This window comes from Athene noctua, chromosome 13 (assembly GCF_965140245.1).
Source record: "Athene noctua chromosome 13, bAthNoc1.hap1.1, whole genome shotgun sequence".
Taxonomy (NCBI): Eukaryota; Metazoa; Chordata; class Aves; order Strigiformes; family Strigidae; genus Athene; species Athene noctua.
The window spans coordinates 19,970,379-19,978,996 of NC_134049.1; positions in this window are offsets into that span (position 1 = coordinate 19,970,379).

Consider the following 8,618-nt stretch of genomic DNA (forward strand, 5'->3'; position numbering starts at 1 on the left):
GTAAGAAAACTCAGGAAGAAAACCCTTCATTCATGGGCAGTAGGTGCAAAGATTTGTAATAATTAGCTCAGAAACCTCTGCTTGTATTTAGTGTTTGCTCCTATGTATTTTTGTGTCACCATCTAGAATATATTTACATAAATAGGCACTTAGATCTTCAATGCCTAGTATCTATTTGCATGAGCTGCTGGCAGGCAGACTATATGGATACACTTGGCTCAACCAGCCAATTACTTTGCCACTTATCTTCATGTCACTGCCCTGCTTTGTTATTGCAGCCTTCAATGCCACTTCTGTCTTCATCAACACTGTCTCATTCATGCTGTTTGCTTTGATGACTTTGCTGGGCAACCTCTTTCGTGTTCTTGTCTCCTTGTGAGAGAGGCTTATTCTTCTTCAGTTTGCCTGTCTGGCTCACAAACCCTTGTGAATCGACTTGACAGTATTAACCTTACACAGAGGAGCTATGCTGGAGGATAAATGCCAGTGCTCTGCGTGCTCTGGCTCCCATGGAAGTCAGTGGGAAGAGGACTAAGCATGGCACATCATGAAATATTACATTCAGCTACCTCTGGATGAGATGCTTGAACCAAACCATGTAAGTTTGTTAAATCATTGTGTCGGTTGCTGGCTGTGAAAGCCCATTTCACAGTGGTGATTCAACATACTATTTCTGCACAGCAAGGGCATGTGTTCATGTCTCATAGATTTTACTAGGTCCTGAGCACATGTTCAAGTGTCCGTTGAATCAGTTCCATAAATACCTCATATAACACTCTGCCCCGCTATTGTGAGTTCCCATCATAAGTACTTCATTCACATTTGACATCCTACCAGTGATGGGTGTTTCATATAATGAAAATATCCTGACTTCTAGTGAGATGATTGTTTGACTGTTTTGGTCCACCTATGTTTAGTGATGTGTTACCGACATGAGCAGAGGCATGGCATGAGGAAATAATAGATATTGTATGTGAGGTAATCATAATCTAGGTCTCAAGCTTTCTAAATCAGACATAGAATAAACAAAACAAAAAAGAAAACAAAAAGAGGAAAAACTCCTCCTGATTTCAGTGAATTTCAGATTGATTGCTGTGACTGGAGGATTGTTACTGATGACACAAACCACTGTATTGGAATTTGGACACTGTGATCCCAAGGAGATCTTCAGTTCAGTGTGGTTTCCCTGACAAGAAAACCTATCCTTTGAGAATTGTAACATTTGAATTAATTTATGAGGTGACATGTGGAACCCTATGCTCTTGAGAAGAGATTCTTGAATTTTGGTGGCTTGGAAATGCCATCTAAAATGCAAGTATCCCTTCCAAATTGGACTTGCAAGTTCTCCAAACCGTGGTGGGAAACTCCTGAGGAAAGGCTTTCTTGCAGATATGTATGCATTGGAAATACTGAGAGTGCAATTTTTCCTGTGTGTCTTGGCCCTCAAGAGTAGACTTAGAGGTACTAAAGGTGAGGAACCCCTAAATGTGATGTTTGGCAAGTGTTTGTGAAGTGATTTTTGCACTCTACAGGGCTCAGCACTTTCTCTTGTTAGTGTGAAAGAGAAGCACTAGTTTATGCAGCTGTACTGAGCTGTATTTGCGCCTGTGACCCAGTTAGCTACAGCTGTTGATGCAGCCTAATGGAGGGAAGTTGTGCACAACATTTCTCTACTGACACCTAGGCCAGAGCTGATCCTGCATGAAGAAAATTACGCACTGACCCCAAAACTTCTGAGGTCAGGAACGAAGGGAGCGATCTTTTAGGCCCTTGCAATGCACCATCAAATTTTGTGACATGCAGTCAGTAGCTCTCATTTACTAATTTTAGTTTGTATGTGGTTACTGGCAGAGATTTAGCAGTTTATTGTTTGAAGTACTACAGTCACCATCAAAGTAACCAGGATATTTCAAATTTGAGAGCCATCACTGGATATTACTGTGATATACAGTGTATCACAGTAATAGCATATGGGATTGGTACAAGTCTGTAATTGGCAGCTTAACAGTAAGAGCTGTATCATAGAAATTTTACCACCCAGCAAGGTGGTAGTAAAAATACGTGAGTGTTGGCCAGCACAGCATTCACCAGTCTAGTGGAAACAGACAAAACCAGGTCCAGTTCTTGCCCACATGAACACAATCTTAGAAAACAGAGAACTATAGTTTTGGCCCAGTGGCTCAGTATTGAATAAGAGAAGGGGCAGCAGTGGTCCTGTCTGGGCTGCCATTATAAATGGGGATATTATGAGAATGCTTAGAAAGTAGAGGGGTTTTTCTGGCTCTGTTACGCTGCTGAGATAAATACATAGAAGTGTGCTCAGATCCTGATCCAGCAAGAGTATTTAAGAACACATAAGTATTTTAGCATTGAAGTAAAATATTTTGAAATATGATGCTTAAGTATTTTGCTGGTTTTGAGCCTTAATAACAGGACATGAAGGCAATAAAATCCCTATCCCACCTCCTCAGTGAAAATTGTTGCCCAAGTCCTGAAGAATCAGTTTTAAGGACGTATTTTAGGCTGATGTTTTGCCCAGGTCAGATTCTTCAGTTCCTGAACTGGGGGTGCTCCTAGTAGAGTGTCCATGCATTTTAATAAAATATGTGGGGGTTTTGGGGTCCTCTGTGAGAAGAGTCACTTTTCAGTATAAAAGGTGCTTTATCAAACATCAGAAGAGAGAATGGGAAATTCAGCCTCATAGCTGGGTGGTCTAAATATTGGCACATGATCCTCTGCAGCAGTTTTAGATTTTGAAAAGCAGCTTTTCCAGCACGTGTTTAGAATTGGAATAATTTACAATGTGAAGAAAAAACAAATTACAGATTTCCAGTGTAAGCATCAAGGACCAGTCATCTCCTGTTTCCATATACTGCTTCTTGTGCTGGGTTTTGACTTCTGAGGAACTGAACAATGCCCAGGAGAAGGCCTTTGCTGGGAGAGTAATGCACAAAAGTTAAAGGAGTCTTAGTAATGTGAGCTGCAATCTGACATAATTTGGAGCCTAAAGTCCTGGATAGCTAGAATCTAGTCACCCTACTCCAGACCCTAAAATGGAAGAGTAGTAAACCTGGCTCTGTTTATCCTCAGCACAGTGTCAGCCATGGATGGTTATGTTGCATGTGTGTTCACCTCTCCTTCTGTGCAAATCACAGCAAGAACAGCTTCTTTTCCAGAGATGGGAAGTTCCTGGGTTTATTGTGTGTGGTAATAGAAATATGTTAGAGCAACTGCTGATAAGGTGCTGATTTAAAGAAATGCAGACTGTAAGTCATGGGTTTCAGTGGACAGTTTTACCTAAGACTGAATAAAAGCAGGAAGGTTTTTGATTGTCTTCAGTGATCAATAGCTTGAATTTGAGAGTTAGATTTCTTCCAAAAGCAAGTGGACAAAATTAAATTGTTAAAACAGTGAACTTGTCTGTTGAGGATTTTACATTGTCTAGCTCCTTAAAGAAAATATCAGCTTGCTGAGTAAACACAATTCCCTTTGCTTTGCCATCTTTGCATTGGTGTCTGCACAAATTCTTTTTGTTGTTGCTCGTCTGTTGTTTTGGGGGTTATTTTGGTATGAATTGGGTCACTTTCCCATCTCCTTGCATTAGAGCATGGTAACAAAATCCAATGTGACAGTTCCCCAAATGTTCCAATGTTTTCAAGAGGGAGGTGTGAGGCAGCAAAGAAAGGCTCTGCCCTTGAAGGAATTAAAACAATTGTAAAACAGAATCTCAGGTCCTTCCAAGCACTTCATTGACTGACTTTTCAGCAAACTTCAGAAAACCTAATTGGACTATGTTTTGATTGGTAAAACAGATCTGGGAGTCAATCCATAAGCAAAGGGGAAGATGAGCAGGGAAATCTGAGATACACACCGAGTTCGTGTGGAAATGACCATCCTCTCAGGCTGATCTGAACTGTCTTGGACTGCTAGACTGTGCAAGAAGAAAGGAAACAACCCCAGGCTACTGCTTCTTTCTTTATCTGCTTCTCTGTGGTGAAGTCTAGCTAGTGCATGTTACATAGACCACTTTGCTGAAGCAAGAGGAGACAAGCTGTGTGGTAGGTATGGGCAGATACCGGGCTCCAGGGAACCAGAACTTCAACATGTTTAGTGGGGGAGAGGAGGATTAGAGGGAAAGGTGGAGGCTGTGCTATCTCCTACCCATGATATTGCTGCAGCTTTGTCTCCATGTGCTGATGCTGCTGCATGCACACTAGTTGGGGATCATGATTGGCCCTCCTTCCAGAGTTTCCTTCATCACCCCCTCCTCTTTTAGGTAACTGCCTAAAAAAGATGACAAATCCTAGGGTTTGCTAGATGGTCCTGCCCTAATGCAATCGGGTCAAGACAAATTTTTTTTGACATCATGCCAAACTCCTTGCAAGAACAGCTATAACCTTTCAGTTTTGGAGTGGCTATATTTTGTTTTCATCTCTGATGAAACCAAAATCTGTCACCCATGTTCTGAAACATACACCATATACTGAATGCTGATCAGAGACATGTTTGTCTCAGGGTTAAGTTGTTCAGAATGTTAATACCATTGCAGTGCATTCCACTGCAAACACACATGCTCAGATAAATTAATGCTGTAGGCATAATACTTGTGGTTTAGGTGCATATTTTCTTGTAAAATTGTTATAATTAAAAGCACTGATATCAGAGGTCCAGGAATGTAGAACTGGCATCCCTTTGCATCCTATATGAGGCCTGTGTGTGATAAAGGATTCATATGGAGTGTAAAGCTTGCACTACAAGACAATGAACATTGCAGAAAATCAGGCTCTAAACATATAGCTGAAATAGAGATGGAAGAACAAACGTGAGGATTCAGAATGAATCCAAGGGCCCCATTCTAGTAGGTGATTGCAGATTTCTTCTAGAAGTCCCCATCTCTCTGTAGAGGTGAATGTCCCCTTCATATTTCTGACTCCCTACTATTTCAAAGGAAATCCATTTTGCATGTAGCTGTAGTTATTCAGTTGTACTTGCAGGTAGAACTGACCTTGTAAAATAGCATATAATTATTAAAGCAGGTTTGTTGATGAAAATCTCCTCTCTTTCTTGCTCATCTTACATTATGTCTGAGTAATGTCATTTCCCCCTACAATTTCGACTGGAATTACTGTACTCATATCTCCTAGATATGTTTCATTAGGGCCTCACAACCTCTCAACCTGGCCAAAAAGAGATCATTATCTTCCCTATACCCTGTCTTCCTCTTTCTGCCTTAAATCCATTTCTTTGTCTTTCCTAGTGACTGAGGAAAACATAATCATTCAGTGTATTTCTCAAGCCTGTTTCTCAGACTTGGACTTCACATTTGACTTGCCTCTTTTCTATGCTGGTACATGGCTGTCTCTAAAGCTTGTAGAGTCTTTCTCCATAATATCTCTATGATAATGACAGCTACAGGATTAGACTTTCATCCTGGGACTTGAGTCTCTGCTGCTATAATATCCTTTTCTCTGTCTTGATGATTTGGATGGCTCTGTCCAGAATGATTCTGTTATAACCATTGTGACTCATCTGCACAGGCTCACTTGTTCTCATACCTTCATCATGCTAAGCATAAGCTACTTGTCTTCATTCTCAAGACCATTCATAGCTGCAAACTCTGGCCCTTTTATCATCTGTCACTCAGTATAATAGATTCTGCAGTAATCACAGTAGCCGTTGTGGGATGGAGTTTGCTTCTCGTCTTCACATGCAACAGTATATTACTCCTGGAGTAGCCTCTTTGGTTTCAGTGGGCATACTTGAGAGATTGCATACAACCCATTCTAAGTGAAGGTAGGAAAATCTGCTCTGAATTATTGTTATGTAATAAATAACCTCCAGATGAAATCATTGGATCGATTTCAAAATCAGTATCCTTTGAAATAACAAGAACAGATGTATCATCATGTTAACATGCCTTACAAATGAAGTAAATAGATGTCTGTGCATGAATGCCCTGACTGTTGTAATATTCATCAGCTCATGTTTTCTTATAACTGGGGTATAAAAACTATGAATAATTAGCATAATTAAATAAACTCATATACAGTGAGAACTATAATATTGCACCATCAGTTAGTTTAGAAAGCTTTCAGAGACAGATACAGATAGATTTAAAACTGCACCGCTGAACCAATACCCTCTTTGCAGTTAATAGTAGTCATCTTGGTAATGATGAAACTGTTTAAAAAGGAGCATTAATGGAGACTTAATTAAATATCATTAAATAAACTAGAAGTAGCTCTTGTGGCCACGGAGAATCATTAAATCATTGAGAGATGACTGGATTTGACAGTTTCACTGAACAAAACAGCTCCTTTCAAGCCTAAGATTTCGACTTTCCTCGAACAGCAGTTAAAATTGATTGCCAATTATGAGTAATAGCACCTCTCTGTTTGGTTTGTTTGTATAGTGGATAAAGATCTGTTTCTGTATGTATTACTCTTTATCAGAAAGTTAGTACTAACTACTTTAGAGTAGATAATAGCTAAAAACCTGGAGTTTACTAAAGGTTGTTTTTAAAACAGTGTAGGGTGAAAATGGTTTAGGTAGACTCTATGATGATTCTGAAAGTGGCAGAAATAAGTAATTAGCTGCTTTTCCACATCTTTTCCCTCTGATGTATTCCCCTATTGTCAACCGCATTAAGAGTTCATACATTTAAGAGTGCTTTCTGATTTGGTGGGAAAACATTCTTTGTAAATGAATGTGACATGCATTTAATTAAAGTGATAATAAATTGCTCAATTTTCAAAATGTTCCAGATAAAACACTGCCTTTTAATAAAAGCTTGCTTAATAGTGAAATCAGTCTCATTGATAAAGTATTATTATTCTAGCTGTAGGATTGCAGCATTCTGTGCATTAGGGAAAAATGTTGAGGAGGTGCTGTATACAAAAGCATATGTATGTGAAAGACATTAATTTGTTTTTTTCTGCAGATGAAGATCTTAGATGCCAGTACAGTGACATCCATTCTGGTAGGAATTAATCTTTGTGTAACTGATCCAAGTGACAGAGAAATAAAGATTTCTGAAAGCAGCAGACCGTATTAGCATCTGCAATGCAAGTCTGTATTTCTGCCGCATTGCCCCCACAGTGCTTGATACCATGGGAGTTCCTCTAGAAGCATGCAAGTGAAGTAGTCTCTTCTTTATTTTCTATTCTTGCCTGACCCAGAGGCCTATTCTGTCAATGTGCTTTCCTCTGAGGATGGGGATATAACAAGGATTTTTAAAGTTTGATTTCCAAATTTTTTTTTCTTATTAAATTCCAATTCTGACATCTCACTTAAACGTATGAGTTTGCTTTCATGCTATTGCTGTAAATATGCACCCTGATGAGATACAGCTGGTAGAAAACCGAAAGAATGATTTTAAAGCAATGTGTTTAAAACTGAAGTAGCTGCAGCACAGAGTCCTCCGGCAGGTCTGTGGCTTTGCTACCACTTCTCTTATTTTTTTTAAAATGCTTTTCTCTGTACTCTGTGCTTGGTAAACATGTGGAAGGGGATATGGAGCAACTAAATGCTGTGACCCCTGCTACTGCACGCTCACAGATGACCATAGTGACCATGCATAGTCCTGGTTAAGACTCATTAGATTTCCCTCCCATCCCCAAAATGAAACTAACCCTATAGGACAGAGCTGGCCCAAAGAGAATTTGAAGCAAACACCAGAATTTACTGGACACTACATTTCACAGAATAAAGAAGTTGAAAAGAATATCAGAATAATATTCTTTCTCCAATTCTTTACATTTACATGAATTTGTAGGAAAATCAGAGACAGATAAGATTTTTCTTAGTTTATGGCACCTTTAAATTATATCTATTTTATGTAAACATGATATTCAGATAGATAGTATTCAAACATTAGATTCCTACATACCATTCTTTTAAGTTGCAGGCTAAGGGAAGTGATTCTTCTTTATATGTCTCTGATAAAATTCCAAATATCAATTATTTCTTTTTGTCCCACAAGTGAAACAATTAGCCTGTGGGAGATGCCAAGAATTTAAAAACTGTTCCAATGTGTTGGCTTGTACGTCTGATGGCTTTGTAAAGTAAATGTTTCCAATACTCCTGTCATCTTACTACACATGCACACAGTGCTATCCTAATATTCTCATCTGCTACAACATTGCATGGTGTCTAGAGATCACAAAGAGTCAGTCAAGCAGAGCTACTCCAGAACAAGCAGTGGTATCATGAATAAGTGACCTCATCTTTTCTATTGCCATCCGTGCCCAAGGCCAGGAAATGAAAGGTTTTAATCTATTCTGAAACCAGGGTGTTGATGTGCTGCTGTTGGGCTGTGACAAGGAGCAGTAAACAGTCTTTTAGATATAATAGGATTGTCATGCACTTAATTAGTGCTATATGAGCTCTAGTTGGCCTTACATACTATTTGCATTTCACTTTTGATACACATTTAGAATTGGGAGATCACAGTGCAGATCTTTTTTCCAGCTTCCAAGTGGGTTTATTAGGAAAAGCTAAGGTCTGTGCCAAAAAATCAAGTTACTGATCCTATAAGATACTGAGGACATTTAATTCTTGCTTCAGGAGACGTACCACCAGTACTGCTTCAATTAGAGTCCCACATAGGTACTTAGCTC